This window comes from Garra rufa, chromosome 1 (assembly GCF_049309525.1).
Source record: "Garra rufa chromosome 1, GarRuf1.0, whole genome shotgun sequence".
NCBI classification, from domain to species: Eukaryota; Metazoa; Chordata; class Actinopteri; order Cypriniformes; family Cyprinidae; genus Garra; species Garra rufa.
The window spans coordinates 92,212,613-92,230,112 of record NC_133361.1 but is presented as its reverse complement, the minus strand read 5'-3'; the positions used below and the strand labels follow the sequence as shown (position 1 = coordinate 92,230,112).

General features: G+C 40.6%; 21 non-coding genes across 21 annotated transcripts; all 21 read left to right on the top strand.

Moving 5' to 3' along the window:
* The first annotated feature begins 2,500 nt into the window (after positions 1–2,500).
* On the top strand, positions 2,501–2,619 carry LOC141299410 (5S ribosomal RNA). The gene has a single exon (XR_012341771.1). It is a non-coding gene; the product is annotated as a 5S ribosomal RNA (ribosomal RNA).
* Positions 2,620–3,372: 753 nt separating this feature from the next.
* On the top strand, positions 3,373–3,491 carry LOC141317965 (5S ribosomal RNA). Its single transcript, XR_012352310.1, has one exon. It is a non-coding gene; the product is annotated as a 5S ribosomal RNA (ribosomal RNA).
* A 753-nt stretch (positions 3,492–4,244) lies between these two features.
* LOC141299403 (5S ribosomal RNA) lies at positions 4,245–4,363 on the top strand. The gene has a single exon (XR_012341770.1). It is a non-coding gene; the product is annotated as a 5S ribosomal RNA (ribosomal RNA).
* A 753-nt stretch (positions 4,364–5,116) lies between these two features.
* Positions 5,117–5,235, top strand: LOC141299395 (5S ribosomal RNA). Its single transcript, XR_012341768.1, has one exon. It is a non-coding gene; the product is annotated as a 5S ribosomal RNA (ribosomal RNA).
* An 84-nt stretch (positions 5,236–5,319) lies between these two features.
* Positions 5,320–5,438, top strand: LOC141299389 (5S ribosomal RNA). Its single transcript, XR_012341767.1, has one exon. It is a non-coding gene; the product is annotated as a 5S ribosomal RNA (ribosomal RNA).
* Positions 5,439–6,191: 753 nt separating this feature from the next.
* Positions 6,192–6,310, top strand: LOC141299383 (5S ribosomal RNA). The gene has a single exon (XR_012341766.1). It is a non-coding gene; the product is annotated as a 5S ribosomal RNA (ribosomal RNA).
* Positions 6,311–7,063: 753 nt separating this feature from the next.
* On the top strand, positions 7,064–7,182 carry LOC141319239 (5S ribosomal RNA). Its single transcript, XR_012353507.1, has one exon. It is a non-coding gene; the product is annotated as a 5S ribosomal RNA (ribosomal RNA).
* A 753-nt stretch (positions 7,183–7,935) lies between these two features.
* On the top strand, positions 7,936–8,054 carry LOC141299377 (5S ribosomal RNA). Its single transcript, XR_012341765.1, has one exon. It is a non-coding gene; the product is annotated as a 5S ribosomal RNA (ribosomal RNA).
* An 84-nt stretch (positions 8,055–8,138) lies between these two features.
* On the top strand, positions 8,139–8,257 carry LOC141299372 (5S ribosomal RNA). The gene has a single exon (XR_012341764.1). It is a non-coding gene; the product is annotated as a 5S ribosomal RNA (ribosomal RNA).
* A 753-nt stretch (positions 8,258–9,010) lies between these two features.
* Positions 9,011–9,129, top strand: LOC141299366 (5S ribosomal RNA). The gene has a single exon (XR_012341763.1). It is a non-coding gene; the product is annotated as a 5S ribosomal RNA (ribosomal RNA).
* An 84-nt stretch (positions 9,130–9,213) lies between these two features.
* LOC141299359 (5S ribosomal RNA) lies at positions 9,214–9,332 on the top strand. Its single transcript, XR_012341762.1, has one exon. It is a non-coding gene; the product is annotated as a 5S ribosomal RNA (ribosomal RNA).
* A 753-nt stretch (positions 9,333–10,085) lies between these two features.
* On the top strand, positions 10,086–10,204 carry LOC141299344 (5S ribosomal RNA). The gene has a single exon (XR_012341760.1). It is a non-coding gene; the product is annotated as a 5S ribosomal RNA (ribosomal RNA).
* Positions 10,205–10,957: 753 nt separating this feature from the next.
* LOC141299337 (5S ribosomal RNA) lies at positions 10,958–11,076 on the top strand. Its single transcript, XR_012341759.1, has one exon. It is a non-coding gene; the product is annotated as a 5S ribosomal RNA (ribosomal RNA).
* An 84-nt stretch (positions 11,077–11,160) lies between these two features.
* Positions 11,161–11,279, top strand: LOC141319143 (5S ribosomal RNA). Its single transcript, XR_012353416.1, has one exon. It is a non-coding gene; the product is annotated as a 5S ribosomal RNA (ribosomal RNA).
* Positions 11,280–12,032: 753 nt separating this feature from the next.
* On the top strand, positions 12,033–12,151 carry LOC141299331 (5S ribosomal RNA). The gene has a single exon (XR_012341757.1). It is a non-coding gene; the product is annotated as a 5S ribosomal RNA (ribosomal RNA).
* Positions 12,152–12,904: 753 nt separating this feature from the next.
* On the top strand, positions 12,905–13,023 carry LOC141299323 (5S ribosomal RNA). The gene has a single exon (XR_012341756.1). It is a non-coding gene; the product is annotated as a 5S ribosomal RNA (ribosomal RNA).
* An 84-nt stretch (positions 13,024–13,107) lies between these two features.
* Positions 13,108–13,226, top strand: LOC141299318 (5S ribosomal RNA). Its single transcript, XR_012341755.1, has one exon. It is a non-coding gene; the product is annotated as a 5S ribosomal RNA (ribosomal RNA).
* A 2,028-nt stretch (positions 13,227–15,254) lies between these two features.
* Positions 15,255–15,373, top strand: LOC141299311 (5S ribosomal RNA). The gene has a single exon (XR_012341754.1). It is a non-coding gene; the product is annotated as a 5S ribosomal RNA (ribosomal RNA).
* Positions 15,374–16,126: 753 nt separating this feature from the next.
* LOC141299304 (5S ribosomal RNA) lies at positions 16,127–16,245 on the top strand. Its single transcript, XR_012341752.1, has one exon. It is a non-coding gene; the product is annotated as a 5S ribosomal RNA (ribosomal RNA).
* Positions 16,246–16,329: 84 nt separating this feature from the next.
* LOC141296583 (5S ribosomal RNA) lies at positions 16,330–16,448 on the top strand. The gene has a single exon (XR_012341283.1). It is a non-coding gene; the product is annotated as a 5S ribosomal RNA (ribosomal RNA).
* Positions 16,449–17,201: 753 nt separating this feature from the next.
* Positions 17,202–17,320, top strand: LOC141299297 (5S ribosomal RNA). Its single transcript, XR_012341751.1, has one exon. It is a non-coding gene; the product is annotated as a 5S ribosomal RNA (ribosomal RNA).
* Positions 17,321–17,500: the final 180 nt, after the last annotated feature.

The window sequence follows — 17,500 nt, the reverse complement described above, 5'->3', positions numbered from 1 at the left end:
AGTAAAATGATTATGCATAAAATAATGCAAACTGTTCGGACGTAGCACAGTGCTCATTCAATAAATGCACAACTAAACAGGTGAGTTTTGAGTCTGCATTTAAATGTGGCTAATGTATTAGCACATCTGATCTCTTCTGGAAGCTGATTCCAACTGCGGGCGGCATAATAGCTAAAAGCGGATTCCCCTTGTTTTGTGTGAACCCTTGATATTACTAACTGACTCGATCCTAGTGATCTGAGTTGTCTGTTAGGTTTATATTCAGTGAGCATATCTGCAATGTATGTAGGTCCTAGGCCATTGAGTGCTTTATAAACAAGTAAAAGTACTTTAAAATCTATCCTAAACATAACTGGAAGCCAGTGTAAGGACCTAAGGACTGGTGTGATATGCTCTGATTTTTTGGTTCTAGTCAGAATCCTGGCAGCAGCGTTCTGTATGAGCTGCAGCTGTCTAATGGTCTTCTTGGGAAGGCCGGTGAGGAGACCATTACAATAGTCCACCCTGCTGGTGATAAAGGCATGAACAAGTTTCTCCAGATCTTGGCGGGAAACAAAACATCTAATTCTTGTAATGTTTTTGAGTTGATAGTATGCTAGTTTAGTTACTGCTTTAACATGACTACTGAAACTGAGGTCTGACTCCAGAATCACACCCAGATTCTTGACTTGATTTTTTGTTTTTTGACCCCTAGTGTCAAGGTACGCATTTACCTTATGAACTTCATCTTTGTTTCCAAATGCAATGACTTCCGTTTTCTCCTTGTTTAACTGTAAAAAGTTTTGGCACATCCAACTGTTAATTTCATCAATGCATTGGCAGAGAGAGTCAATGGGGCTGTAGTCATTTGGCGATAAGGCTAGGTAAATCTGGGTATCATCTGCATAGCTGTGATATGCAATTTTGTTCTTTCTCATTATTTGACTTAGTGGGAGCATATACAGGCTGAACAACAGCGGCGCTAGAATTGAGCCTTGTGGGACTCCGCATGTCATGGACGTCCACTTAGACTTATGTTCTCCTATACTCACATAATAGCCTCTCCCTTCTAAGTATGACCTGAACCAATTTAGAACCATCCCAGAAAGCCCGACCCAGTTTTCCAGTCTATCTAGCAGAATGTTGTGATCGACAGTGTCGAACGCAGCACTGAGATCTAGTAATACCAGCACTGATATTTTGCCAGAATCTGAATTTAGGCGAATATCATTTATTATCTTTATGAGCGCTGTCTCTGTGCTATGATGTTGTCTGAAGCCAGATTGGAAGTGGTCCAGGTATCCATTTGAGTTTATGTAGTGATTCAGCTGATTGAAAACAACCTTTTCAATAATCTTTCCTATAAAAGGAAGATTTGATATTGGTCTATAGTTGCTCAATATGGTGTTATCAAGATTTTTCTTTTTCAGAAGGGGCTTAACGGCTGCAGTTTTCAGGGAGTTTGGAAAAGTCCCAGAAAGAAGTGAGGTGTTCACCACTTTTAAAAGATCTGCTTCTAAACAGCTAAGCACACTTTTGAAAAAAGATGTAGGAAGTGTGTCAAGGGGGCAGGTTGACGATTTGAGGTGCTGTACTGTTTCTTCCAAAATGTTGCTATCTATTTCTTCAAAAGTAGACATAATGACTTCTTTTTGAAATTGCGGTCGAATCTGTCTGACCTCTGCATAACTTGAGGATGTGCTAATTGTCTTTCTGATATTATTGATCTTCTCAGAAAAGAAGGAAGCAAACTCATCGCACTTGCTGTCAGAGAGCAGTTCACTAGGGATCTGACTAGGGGGGTTTGTTAGTCTCTCAACAGTAGCAAAAAGAGTGCGAGTGTTCTTTAAGTTGCTGTTTATAAGGTTTGAGAAGAATGTTTGTCTAGCTTTACCTAGTTCAACATTGAAAGCATGAAGGCTGTCTTTATAGATGCTATAGTGAATTTCAAGTTTTGTCTTCCGCCACATCCGCTCAGCTCAGCTCAGCTCAGCTTATAAGAGAGCAGCATGACAAACAAAGGACAGTCACCAAACTGTTGGATTGAGGAGTTGCTAATTTTAGAGCTCACCTTTCCATTCACCACCTGCAAACTTTGGATTACACTTTCTGTGGATTGTATATACACCGGTGGACACTCACATTGGACTTATCAACACACTGGGATTCTTGGACTGTTTTTAGGGTATGGACAAATGAACTGTATTCTTTTAACAGCGTTTACCTCGTTTTATCGTGTTGTTTTAAAGTCTTTTATGTGAACCTTGTAAATAAACCAAATCTATTTAAACCAATCTTCTTTTATGTCTCATTCTTTTAACCACTAGTCACCTCTCACAGTTAAATCTAATCCCATTTTAGTCTTGTAACTCGGCTGATAAGGCCGATTGTTACACTTGGATGGGAGACCGCCTGGGAATACCAGGTGCTGTAAGCTTTTGCCTTTTCTTCACTATTTATATAATATGCTGGCTTTTACGGAGGCTGATCTTTAAATGGCCCACTTTTTGGAGCAGCCCTCGCTTACGGCCATACCGCGCTGAGAGCGCCCGATCTCGTCTGATCTCGGAAGCTAAGCAGCGTCGGGCCTGCTTAGTACTTGGATGGGAGACCGCCTGGGAATACCAGGTGCTGTAAGCTTTTGCCTTTTCTTCACTATTTATATAATATGCTGGCTTTTAGAAAGACGTGTTTTACCGCTCTATTTATTACAATCATTTAAATGTATTATAGAGTTTTAAGTGTTTTACATGTTTTTTAGGCCATTTTATTACTCTTAACATTTTAAGTGAGTGTGTGTCTTTAAAAAATGGATGGTTGGCCTGCCATGTGACTAGACACATGACAGGAAGCAGGAAGTACAACTGTATAAGAGAGCAGCATGACAAACAAAGGACAGTCACCAAACTGTTGGATTGAGGAGTTGCTAATTTTAGAGCTCACCTTTCCATTCACCACCTGCAAACTTTGGATTACACTTTCTGTGGATTGTATATACACCGGTGGACACTCACATTGGACTTATCAACACACTGGGATTCTTGGACTGTTTTTAGGGTATGGACAAATGAACTGTATTGTTTTAACAGCGTTTACCTCATTTTATCGTGTTGTTTTAAAGTCTTTTATGTGAACCTTGTAAATAAACCAAATCTATTTAAACCAATCTTCTTTTATGTCTCATTCTTTTAACCACTAGTCATCTCTCACAGTTAAATCTGACCCCATTTTAGTCTTGTAACTCGGCTGATAAGGCCGATTGTTACACTTGGATGGGAGACCGCCTGGGAATACCAGGTGCTGTAAGCTTTTGCCTTTTCTTCACTATTTATATAATATGCTGGCTTTTACGGAGGCTGATCTTTAAATAGCCCACTTTTTGGAGCAGCCCTCGCTTACGGCCATACCGCGCTGAGAGCGCCCGATCTCGTCTGATCTTGGAAGCTAAGCAGCGTCGGGCCTGCTTAGTACTTGGATGGGAGACCGCCTGGGAATACCAGGTGCTGTAAGCTTTTGCCTTTTCTTCACTATTTATATAATATGCTGGCTTTTAGAAAGACGTGTTTTACCGCTCTATTTATTACAATCATTTAAATGTATTATAGAGTTTTAAGTGTTTTACATGTTTTTTAGGCCATTTTATTACTCTTAACATTTTAAGTGAGTGTGTGTCTTTAAAAAATGGATGGTTGGCCTGCCATGTGACTAGACACATGACAGGAAGCAGGAAGTACAACTGTATAAGAGAGCAGCATGACAAACAAAGGACAGTCACCAAACTGTTGGATTGAGGAGTTGCTAATTTTAGAGCTCACCTTTCCATTCACCACCTGCAAACTTTGGATTACACTTTCTGTGGATTGTATATACACCGGTGGACACTCACATTGGACTTATCAACACACTGGGATTCTTGGACTGTTTTTAGGGTATGGACAAATGAACTGTATTCTTTTAACAGCGTTTACCTCGTTTTATCGTGTTGTTTTAAAGTCTTTTATGTGAACCTTGTAAATAAACCAAATCTATTTAAACCAATCTTCTTTTATGTCTCATTCTTTTAACCACTAGTCACCTCTCACAGTTAAATCTGATCCCATTTTAGTCTTGTAACTCGGCTGATAAGGCCGATTGTTACACTTGGATGGGAGACCGCCTGGGAATACCAGGTGCTGTAAGCTTTTGCCTTTTCTTCACTATTTATATAATATGCTGGCTTTTACGGAGGCTGATCTTTAAATGGCCCACTTTTTGGAGCAGCCCTCGCTTACGGCCATACCGCGCTGAGAGCGCCCGATCTCGTCTGATCTCGGAAGCTAAGCAGCGTCGGGCCTGCTTAGTACTTGGATGGGAGACCGCCTGGGAATACCAGGTGCTGTAAGCTTTTGCCTTTTCTTCACTATTTATATAATATGCTGGCTTTTAGAAAGACGTGTTTTACCGCTCTATTTATTACAATCATTTAAATGTATTATAGAGTTTTAAGTGTTTTACATGTTTTTTAGGCCATTTTATTACTCTTAACATTTTAAGTGAGTGTGTGTCTTTAAAAAATGGATGGTTGGCCTGCCATGTGACTAGACACATGACAGGAAGCAGGAAGTACAACTGTATAAGAGAGCAGCATGACAAACAAAGGACAGTCACCAAACTGTTGGATTGAGGAGTTGCTAATTTTAGAGCTCACCTTTCCATTCACCACCTGCAAACTTTGGATTACACTTTCTGTGGATTGTATATACACCGGTGGACACTCACATTGGACTTATCAACACACTGGGATTCTTGGACTGTTTTTAGGGTATGGACAAATGAACTGTATTCTTTTAACAGCGTTTACCTCGTTTTATCGTGTTGTTTTAAAGTCTTTTATGTGAACCTTGTAAATAAACCAAATCTATTTAAACCAATCTTCTTTTATGTCTCATTCTTTTAACCACTAGTCATCTCTCACAGTTAAATCTGACCCCATTTTAGTCTTGTAACTCGGCTGATAAGGCCGATTGTTACACTTGGATGGGAGACCGCCTGGGAATACCAGGTGCTGTAAGCTTTTGCCTTTTCTTCACTATTTATATAATATGCTGGCTTTTACGGAGGCTGATCTTTAAATAGCCCACTGTTTGGAGCAGCCCTCGCTTACGGCCATACCGCGCTGAGAGCGCCCGATCTCGTCTGATCTCGGAAGCTAAGCAGCGTCGGGCCTGCTTAGTACTTGGATGGGAGACCGCCTGGGAATACCAGGTGCTGTAAGCTTTTGCCTTTTCTTCACTATTTATATAATATGCTGGCTTTTACGGAGGCTGATCTTTAAATGGCCCACTTTTTGGAGCAGCCCTCGCTTACGGCCATACCGCGCTGAGAGCGCCCGATCTCGTCTGATCTCGGAAGCTAAGCAGCGTCGGGCCTGCTTAGTACTTGGATGGGAGACCGCCTGGGAATACCAGGTGCTGTAAGCTTTTGCCTTTTCTTCACTATTTATATAATATGCTGGCTTTTAGAAAGACGTGTTTTACCGCTCTATTTATTACAATCATTTAAATGTATTATAGAGTTTTAAGTGTTTTACATGTTTTTTAGGCCATTTTATTACTCTTAACATTTTAAGTGAGTGTGTGTCTTTAAAAAATGGATGGTTGGCCTGCCATGTGACTAGACACATGACAGGAAGCAGGAAGTACAACTGTATAAGAGAGCAGCATGACAAACAAAGGACAGTCACCAAACTGTTGGATTGAGGAGTTGCTAATTTTAGAGCTCACCTTTCCATTCACCACCTGCAAACTTTGGATTACACTTTCTGTGGATTGTATATACACCGGTGGACACTCACATTGGACTTATCAACACACTGGGATTCTTGGACTGTTTTTAGGGTATGGACAAATGAACTGTATTCTTTTAACAGCGTTTACCTCGTTTTATCGTGTTGTTTTAAAGTCTTTTATGTGAACCTTGTAAATAAACCAAATCTATTTAAACCAATCTTCTTTTATGTCTCATTCTTTTAACCACTAGTCACCTCTCACAGTTAAATCTAATCCCATTTTAGTCTTGTAACTCGGCTGATAAGGCCGATTGTTACACTTGGATGGGAGACCGCCTGGGAATACCAGGTGCTGTAAGCTTTTGCCTTTTCTTCACTATTTATATAATATGCTGGCTTTTACGGAGGCTGATCTTTAAATGGCCCACTTTTTGGAGCAGCCCTCGCTTACGGCCATACCGCGCTGAGAGCGCCCGATCTCGTCTGATCTCGGAAGCTAAGCAGCGTCGGGCCTGCTTAGTACTTGGATGGGAGACCGCCTGGGAATACCAGGTGCTGTAAGCTTTTGCCTTTTCTTCACTATTTATATAATATGCTGGCTTTTAGAAAGACGTGTTTTACCGCTCTATTTATTACAATCATTTAAATGTATTATAGAGTTTTAAGTGTTTTACATGTTTTTTAGGCCATTTTATTACTCTTAACATTTTAAGTGAGTGTGTGTCTTTAAAAAATGGATGGTTGGCCTGCCATGTGACTAGACACATGACAGGAAGCAGGAAGTACAACTGTATAAGAGAGCAGCATGACAAACAAAGGACAGTCACCAAACTGTTGGATTGAGGAGTTGCTAATTTTAGAGCTCACCTTTCCATTCACCACCTGCAAACTTTGGATTACACTTTCTGTGGATTGTATATACACCGGTGGACACTCACATTGGACTTATCAACACACTGGGATTCTTGGACTGTTTTTAGGGTATGGACAAATGAACTGTATTCTTTTAACAGCGTTTACCTCGTTTTATCGTGTTGTTTTAAAGTCTTTTATGTGAACCTTGTAAATAAACCAAATCTATTTAAACCAATCTTCTTTTATGTCTCATTCTTTTAACCACTAGTCACCTCTCACAGTTAAATCTAATCCCATTTTAGTCTTGTAACTCGGCTGATAAGGCCGATTGTTACACTTGGATGGGAGACCGCCTGGGAATACCAGGTGCTGTAAGCTTTTGCCTTTTCTTCACTATTTATATAATATGCTGGCTTTTACGGAGGCTGATCTTTAAATGGCCCACTTTTTGGAGCAGCCCTCGCTTACGGCCATACAGCGCTGAGAGCGCCCGATCTCGTCTGATCTCGGAAGCTAAGCACCGTCGGGCCTGCTTAGTACTTGGATGGGAGACCGCCTGGGAATACCAGGTGCTGTAAGCTTTTGCCTTTTCTTCACTATTTATATAATATGCTGGCTTTTAGAAAGACGTGTTTTACCGCTCTATTTATTACAATCATTTAAATGTATTATAGAGTTTTAAGTGTTTTACATGTTTTTTAGGCCATTTTATTACTCTTAACATTTTAAGTGAGTGTGTGTCTTTAAAAAATGGATGGTTGGCCTGCCATGTGACTAGACACATGACAGGAAGCAGGAAGTACAACTGTATAAGAGAGCAGCATGACAAACAAAGGACAGTCACCAAACTGTTGGATTGAGGAGTTGCTAATTTTAGAGCTCACCTTTCCATTCACCACCTGCAAACTTTGGATTACACTTTCTGTGGATTGTATATACACCGGTGGACACTCACATTGGACTTATCAACACACTGGGATTCTTGGACTGTTTTTAGGGTATGGACAAATGAACTGTATTCTTTTAACAGCGTTTACCTCGTTTTATCGTGTTGTTTTAAAGTCTTTTATGTGAACCTTGTAAATAAACCAAATCTATTTAAACCAATCTTCTTTTATGTCTCATTCTTTTAACCACTAGTCATCTCTCACAGTTAAATCTGACCCCATTTTAGTCTTGTAACTCGGCTGATAAGGCCGATTGTTACACTTGGATGGGAGACCGCCTGGGAATACCAGGTGCTGTAAGCTTTTGCCTTTTCTTCACTATTTATATAATATGCTGGCTTTTACGGAGGCTGATCTTTAAATAGCCCACTGTTTGGAGCAGCCCTCGCTTACGGCCATACCGCGCTGAGAGCGCCCGATCTCGTCTGATCTCGGAAGCTAAGCAGCGTCGGGCCTGCTTAGTACTTGGATGGGAGACCGCCTGGGAATACCAGGTGCTGTAAGCTTTTGCCTTTTCTTCACTATTTATATAATATGCTGGCTTTTACGGAGGCTGATCTTTAAATGGCCCACTTTTTGGAGCAGCCCTCGCTTACGGCCATACCGCGCTGAGAGCGCCCGATCTCGTCTGATCTCGGAAGCTAAGCAGCGTCGGGCCTGCTTAGTACTTGGATGGGAGACCGCCTGGGAATACCAGGTGCTGTAAGCTTTTGCCTTTTCTTCACTATTTATATAATATGCTGGCTTTTAGAAAGACGTGTTTTACCGCTCTATTTATTACAATCATTTAAATGTATTATAGAGTTTCAAGTGTTTTACATGTTTTTTAGGCCATTTTATTACTCTTAACATTTTAAGTGAGTGTGTGTCTTTAAAAAATGGATGGTTGGCCTGCCATGTGACTAGACACATGACAGGAAGCAGGAAGTACAACTGTATAAGAGAGCAGCATGACAAACAAAGGACAGTCACCAAACTGTTGGATTGAGGAGTTGCTAATTTTAGAGCTCACCTTTCCATTCACCACCTGCAAACTTTGGATTACACTTTCTGTGGATTGTATATACACCGGTGGACACTCACATTGGACTTATCAACACACTGGGATTCTTGGACTGTTTTTAGGGTATGGACAAATGAACTGTATTCTTTTAACAGCGTTTACCTCGTTTTATCGTGTTGTTTTAAAGTCTTTTATGTGAACCTTGTAAATAAACCAAATCTATTTAAACCAATCTTCTTTTATGTCTCATTCTTTTAACCACTAGTCATCTCTCACAGTTAAATCTGACCCCATTTTAGTCTTGTAACTCGGCTGATAAGGCCGATTGTTACACTTGGATGGGAGACCGCCTGGGAATACCAGGTGCTGTAAGCTTTTGCCTTTTCTTCACTATTTATATAATATGCTGGCTTTTACGGAGGCTGATCTTTAAATAGCCCACTGTTTGGAGCAGCCCTCGCTTACGGCCATACCGCGCTGAGAGCGCCCGATCTCGTCTGATCTCGGAAGCTAAGCAGCGTCGGGCCTGCTTAGTACTTGGATGGGAGACCGCCTGGGAATACCAGGTGCTGTAAGCTTTTGCCTTTTCTTCACTATTTATATAATATGCTGGCTTTTACGGAGGCTGATCTTTAAATGGCCCACTTTTTGGAGCAGCCCTCGCTTACGGCCATACCGCGCTGAGAGCGCCCGATCTCGTCTGATCTCGGAAGCTAAGCAGCGTCGGGCCTGCTTAGTACTTGGATGGGAGACCGCCTGGGAATACCAGGTGCTGTAAGCTTTTGCCTTTTCTTCACTATTTATATAATATGCTGGCTTTTAGAAAGACGTGTTTTACCGCTCTATTTATTACAATCATTTAAATGTATTATAGAGTTTCAAGTGTTTTACATGTTTTTTAGGCCATTTTATTACTCTTAACATTTTAAGTGAGTGTGTGTCTTTAAAAAATGGATGGTTGGCCTGCCATGTGACTAGACACATGACAGGAAGCAGGAAGTACAACTGTATAAGAGAGCAGCATGACAAACAAAGGACAGTCACCAAACTGTTGGATTGAGGAGTTGCTAATTTTAGAGCTCACCTTTCCATTCACCACCTGCAAACTTTGGATTACACTTTCTGTGGATTGTTTATACACCGGTGGACACTCACATTGGACTTATCAACACACTGGGATTCTTGGACTGTTTTTAGGGTATGGACAAATGAACTGTATTCTTTTAACAGCGTTTACCTCGTTTTATCGTGTTGTTTTAAAGTCTTTTATGTGAACCTTGTAAATAAACCAAATCTATTTAAACCAATCTTCTTTTATGTCACATTCTTTTAACCACTAGTCATCTCTCACAGTTAAATCTGACCCCATTTTAGTCTTGTAACTCGGCTGATAAGGCCGATTGTTACACTTGGATGGGAGACCGCCTGGGAATACCAGGTGCTGTAAGCTTTTGCCTTTTCTTCACTATTTATATAATATGCTGGCTTTTACGGAGGCTGATCTTTAAATTGCCCACTTTTTGGAGCAGCCCTCGCTTACGGCCATACCGCGCTGAGAGCGCCCGATCTCGTCTGATCTCGGAAGCTAAGCAGCGTCGGGCCTGCTTAGTACTTGGATGGGAGACCGCCTGGGAATACCAGGTGCTGTAAGCTTTTGCCTTTTCTTCACTATTTATATAATATGCTGGCTTTTAGAAAGACGTGTTTTACCGCTCTATTTATTACAATCATTTAAATGTATTATAGAGTTTTAAGTGTTTTACATGTTTTTTAGGCCATTTTATTACTCTTAACATTTTAAGTGAGTGTGTGTCTTTAAAAAATGGATGGTTGGCCTGCCATGTGACTAGACACATGACAGGAAGCAGGAAGTACAACTGTATAAGAGAGCAGCATGACAAACAAAGGACAGTCACCAAACTGTTGGATTGAGGAGTTGCTAATTTTAGAGCTCACCTTTCCATTCACCACCTGCAAACTTTGGATTACACTTTCTGTGGATTGTATATACACCGGTGGACACTCACATTGGACTTATCAACACACTGGGATTCTTGGACTGTTTTTAGGGTATGGACAAATGAACTGTATTCTTTTAACAGCGTTTACCTCGTTTTATCGTGTTGTTTTAAAGTCTTTTATGTGAACCTTGTAAATAAACCAAATCTATTTAAACCAATCTTCTTTTATGTCACATTCTTTTAACCACTAGTCATCTCTCACAGTTAAATCTGACCCCATTTTAGTCTTGTAACTCGGCTGATAAGGCCGATTGTTACACTTGGATGGGAGACCGCCTGGGAATACCAGGTGCTGTAAGCTTTTGCCTTTTCTTCACTATTTATATAATATGCTGGCTTTTACGGAGGCTGATCTTTAAATAGCCCACTTTTTGGAGCAGCCCTCGCTTACGGCCATACCGCGCTGAGAGCGCCCGATCTCGTCTGATCTCGGAAGCTAAGCAGCGTCGGGCCTGCTTAGTACTTGGATGGGAGACCGCCTGGGAATACCAGGTGCTGTAAGCTTTGGCCTTTTCTTCACTATTTATATAATATGCTGGCTTTTACGGAGGCTGATCTTTAAATGGCCCACTTTTTGGAGCAGCCCTCGCTTACGGCCATACCGCGCTCAGAGCGCCCGATCTCGTCTGATCTCAGAAGCTAAGCAGCGTCGGGCCTGCTTAGTACTTGGATGGGAGACCGCCTGGGAATACCAGGTGCTGTAAGCTTTTGCCTTTTCTTCACTATTTATATAATATGCTGGCTTTTAGAAAGACGTGTTTTACCGCTCTATTTATTACAATCATTTAAATGTATTATAGAGTTTTAAGTGTTTTACATGTTTTTTAGGCCATTTTATTACTCTTAACATTTTAAGTGAGTGTGTGTCTTTAAAAAATGGATGGTTGGCCTGCCATGTGACTAGACACATGACAGGAAGCAGGAAGTACAACTGTATAAGAGAGCAGCATGACAAACAAAGGACAGTCACCAAACTGTTGGATTGAGGAGTTGCTAATTTTAGAGCTCACCTTTCCATTCACCACCTGCAAACTTTGGATTACACTTTCTGTGGATTGTATATACACCGGTGGACACTCACATTGGACTTATCAACACACTGGGATTCTTGGACTGTTTTTAGGGTATGGACAAATGAACTGTATTCTTTTAACAGCGTTTACCTCGTTTTATCGTGTTGTTTTAAAGTCTTTTATGTGAACCTTGTAAATAAACCAAATCTATTTAAACCAATCTTCTTTTATGTCTCATTCTTTTAACCACTAGTCATCTCTCACAGTTAAATCTGACCCCATTTTAGTCTTGTAACTCGGCTGATAAGGCCGATTGTTACACTTGGATGGGAGACCGCCTGGGAATACCAGGTGCTGTAAGCTTTTGCCTTTTCTTCACTATTTATATAATATGCTGGCTTTTACGGAGGCTGATCTTTAAATAGCCCACTGTTTGGAGCAGCCCTCGCTTACGGCCATACCGCGCTGAGAGCGCCCGATCTCGTCTGATCTCGGAAGCTAAGCAGCGTCGGGCCTGCTTAGTACTTGGATGGGAGACCGCCTGGGAATACCAGGTGCTGTAAGCTTTTGCCTTTTCTTCACTATTTATATAATATGCTGGCTTTTAGAAAGACGTGTTTTACCGCTCTATTTATTACAATCATTTAAATGTATTATAGAGTTTTAAGTGTTTTACATGTTTTTTAGGCCATTTTATTACTCTTAACATTTTAAGTGAGTGTGTGTCTTTAAAAAATGGATGGTTGGCCTGCCATGTGACTAGACACATGACAGGAAGCAGGAAGTACAACTGTATAAGAGAGCAGCATGACAAACAAAGGACAGTCACCAAACTGTTGGATTGAGGAGTTGCTAATTTTAGAGCTCACCTTTCCATTCACCACCTGCAAACTTTGGATTACACTTTCTGTGGATTGTATATACACCGGTGGACACTCACATTGGACTTATCAACACACTGGGATTCTTGGACTGTTTTTAGGGTATGGACAAATGAACTGTATTCTTTTAACAGCGTTTACCTCGTTTTATCGTGTTGTTTTAAAGTCTTTTATGTGAACCTTGTAAATAAACCAAATCTATTTAAACCAATCTTCTTTTATGTCTCATTCTTTTAACCACTAGTCATCTCTCACAGTTAAATCTGACCCCATTTTAGTCTTGTAACTCGGCTGATAAGGCCGATTGTTACACTTGGATGGGAGACCGCCTGGGAATACCAGGTGCTGTAAGCTTTTGCCTTTTCTTCACTATTTATATAATATGCTGGCTTTTACGGAGGCTGATCTTTAAATAGCCCACTGTTTGGAGCAGCCCTCGCTTACGGCCATACCGCGCTGAGAGCGCCCGATCTCGTCTGATCTCGGAAGCTAAGCAGCGTCGGGCCTGCTTAGTACTTGGATGGGAGACCGCCTGGGAATACCAGGTGCTGTAAGCTTTTGCCTTTTCTTCACTATTTATATAATATGCTGGCTTTTACGGAGGCTGATCTTTAAATGGCCCACTTTTTGGAGCAGCCCTCGCTTACGGCCATACCGCGCTGAGAGCGCCCGATCTCGTCTGATCTCGGAAGCTAAGCAGCGTCGGGCCTGCTTAGTACTTGGATGGGAGACCGCCTGGGAATACCAGGTGCTGTAAGCTTTTGCCTTTTCTTCACTATTTATATAATATGCTGGCTTTTAGAAAGACGTGTTTTACCGCTCTATTTATTACAATCATTTAAATGTATTATAGAGTTTCAAGTGTTTTACATGTTTTTTAGGCCATTTTATTACTCTTAACATTTTAAGTGAGTGTGTGTCTTTAAAAAATGGATGGTTGGCCTGCCATGTGACTAGACACATGACAGGAAGCAGGAAGTACAACTGTATAAGAGAGCAGCATGACAAACAAAGGACAGTCACCAAACTGTTGGATTGAGGAGTTGCTAATTTTAGAGCTCACCTTTCCATTCACCACCTGCAAACTTTGGATTACACTTTCTGTGGATTGTTTATACACCGGTGGACACTCACATTGGACTTATCAACACACTGGGATTCTTGGACTGTTTTTAGGGTATGGACAAATGAACTGTATTCTTTTAACAGCGTTTACCTCGTTTTATCGTGTTGTTTTAACCCTTTATAGGGCGAGTGACCATATTTGATCACTTAATCGAACATTTTCAATAGTGTCTGCCTCCCTTGTATGAGATCGTGTAAGCACATGGATTTATCCCAGCCAATCAACGGATGTTAGTCTACGTCACGGATAGCGACACAATGGCATCTGACCAATCGGAAGTTGTCTGGGGCGTTTCAAACTTCAGCGTGCTTCCGGAATGAGAAAATGCTGATTTACGCTCCTACTTTGTCCCACAAAAATGGAGAAAGCATCGAAATGCACAATGGTAAGGCAATAAAACTCACACATTATATAGCTGAATAGTTGTGTTATATGGTGATATTGACGTTGTTTGCGTTTGATTTCTATAAATTAGTGAATGATGTGGTAAAAAAAATGGTGTGATCATATTTGATCATACGCCCGTTTGTGGTAACACAACAGAATGTCCATTTTTAGACATACGCCCGGTTCAGGTAAAAGTAAGGCAAGTGATAGTTTGGCTGTTTTTATGCCTGTTTTTTGTCCACTGAATATTGCAAAGCTTGTATACCATGATGCAGTAATCCAGTGTCAAACTTAAACCATTTATTGAAATGATCAAGAAATAAACAGTGAAAAATTTGTAATTTTGGTTTTAGTGCCAATAGATTGGTGTTTATTATTTCTGCTAAAATAGGTGGTACCACAGTACTTAATGCTATTTTTTCAGTTCTTATTATAAATTTACTATTTATGTGAATATTATATGTTTTCAGTAGATCTGCACTTTTCTTTCACAAACAAATCAACATGGGCTTGATACTGACTCAGAAACCCTTTTCTTTCGCAGCTGTCTACTCAACAATTCTATGGATAGAAGTCAGTTTTGTTGTGCAGCTGACCCCATCTAAGGGTCTGACAGGAAGACAGCAAGATTTTTAATTTCCTAAATAAATATTCTGTTAAGTTTTTGTGTTCATATATATATATATATATTTATATATATATATATATATAAATTGTGTGTGTAAATTGTTTCTAAATAAATATTCTATGAATATTATATATGTTTTATGTATTTATTTATGCCTTATATTTAAATGTATACACATTTTTTGGGGGGAAAAGTTACCATAGACCGGCAAGTGACTATATATGATCACTTCATTTAACCTAATTTTCAACATAAAAACATAAAAAAAATTTTTAAGTCACAAAAGTTTAAAGGTCTTGTAATAACCTCCAATAACACTCTGGGTTGAATTTTAGAATTTCCAAGTATTTCAATGAGTGCCCTATAAAGGGTTAAAGTCTTTTATGTGAACCTTGTAAATAAACCAAATCTATTTAAACCAATCTTCTTTTATGTCACATTCTTTTAACCACTAGTCATCTCTCACAGTTAAATCTGACCCCATTTTAGTCTTGTAACTCGGCTGATAAGGCCGATTGTTACACTTGGATGGGAGACCGCCTGGGAATACCAGGTGCTGTAAGCTTTTGCCTTTTCTTCACTATTTATATAATATGCTGGCTTTTACGAGGCTGATCTTTAAATAGCCCACTTTTTGGAGCAGCCTCGCTTACGGCCATACCGCGCTGAGAGCGCCCGATCTCGTCTGATCTCGGAAGCTAAGCAGCGTCGGGCCTGCTTAGTACTTGGATGGGAGACCGCCTGGGAATACCAGGTGCTGTAAGCTTTTGCCTTTTCTTCACTATTTATATAATATGCTGGCTTTTAGAAAGACGTGTTTTACCGCTCTATTTATTACAATCATTTAAATGTATTATAGAGTTTTAAGTGTTTTACATGTTTTTTAGGCCATTTTATTACTCTTAACATTTTAAGTGAGTGTGTGTCTTTAAAAAATGGATGGTTGGCCTGCCATGTGACTAGACACATGACAGGAAGCAGGAAGTACAACTGTATAAGAGAGCAGCATGACAAACAAAGGACAGTCACCAAACTGTTGGATTGAGGAGTTGCTAATTTTAGAGCTCACCTTTCCATTCACCACCTGCAAACTTTGGATTACACTTTCTGTGGATTGTATATACACCGGTGGACACTCACATTGGACTTATCAACACACTGGGATTCTTGGACTGTTTTTAGGGTATGGACAAATGAACTGTATTCTTTTAACAGCGTTTACCTCGTTTTATCGTGTTGTTTTAAAGTCTTTTATGTGAACCTTGTAAATAAACCAAATCTATTTAAACCAATCTTCTTTTATGTCTCATTCTTTTAACCACTAGTCATCTCTCACAGTTAAATCTGACCCCATTTTAGTCTTGTAACTCGGCTGATAAGGCCGATTGTTACACTTGGATGGGAGACCGCCTGGGAATACCAGGTGCTGTAAGCTTTTGCCTTTTCTTCACTATTTATATAATATGCTGGCTTTTACGGAGGCTGATCTTTAAATAGCCCACTTTTTGGAGCAGCCCTCGCTTACGGCCATACCGCGCTGAGAGCGCCCGATCTCGTCTGATCTCGGAAGCTAAGCAGCGTCGGGCCTGCTTAGTACTTGGATGGGAGACCGCCTGGGAATACCAGGTGCTGTAAGCTTTTGCCTTTTCTTCACTATTTATATAATATGCTGGCTTTTACGGAGGCTGATCTTTAAATGGCCCACTTTTTGGAGCAGCCCTCGCTTACGGCCATACCGCGCTGAGAGCGCCCGATCTCGTCTGATCTCGGAAGCTAAGCAGCGTCGGGCCTGCTTAGTACTTGGATGGGAGACCTCCTGGGAATACCAGGTGCTGTAAGCTTTTGCCTTTTCTTCACTATTTATATAATATGCTGGCTTTTAGAAAGACGTGTTTTACCGCTCTATTTATTACAATCATTTAAATGTATTATAGAGTTTTAAGTGTTTTACATGTTTTTTAGGCCATTTTATTACTCTTAACATTTTAAGTGAGTGTGTGTCTTTAAAAAATGGATGGTTGGCCTGCCATGTGACTAGACACATGACAGGAAGCAGGAAGTACAACTGTATAAGAGAGCAGCATGACAAACAAAGGACAGTCACCAAACTGTTGGATTGAGGAGTTGCTAATTTTAGAGCTCACCTTTCCATTCACCACCTGCAAACTTTGGATTACACTTTCTGTGGATTGTATATACACCGGTGGACACTCACATTGGACTTATCAACACACTGGGATTCTTGGACTGTTTTTAGGGTATGGACAAATGAACTGTATTCTTTTAACAGCGTTTACCTCGTTTTATCGTGTTGTTTTAAAGTCTTTTATGTGAACCTTGTAAATAAACCAAATCTATTTAAACCAATCTTCTTTTATGTCTCATTCTTTTAACCACTAGTCATCTCTCACAGTTAAATCTGACCCCATTTTAGTCTTGTAACTCGGCTGATAAGGCCGATTGTTACACTTGGATGGGAGACCGCCTGGGAATACCAGGTGCTGTAAGCTTTTGCCTTTTCTTCACTATTTATATAATATGCTGGCTTTTACGGAGGCTGATCTTTAAATAGCCCACTTTTTGGAGCAGCCCTCGCTTACGGCCATACCGCGCTGAGAGCGCCCGATCTCGTCTGATCTCGGAAGCTAAGCAGCGTCGGGCCTGCTTAGTACTTGGATGGGAGACCGCCTGGGAATACCAGGTGCTGTAAGCTTTTGCCTTTTCTTCACTATTTATATAATATGCTGGCTTTTACGGAGGCTGATCTTTAAATGGCCCACTTTTTGGAGCAGCCCTCGCTTACGGCCATACTGCGCTGAGAGCGCCCGATCTCGTCTGATCTCGGAAGCTAAGCAGCGTCGGGCCTGCTTAGTACTTGGATGGGAGACCGCCT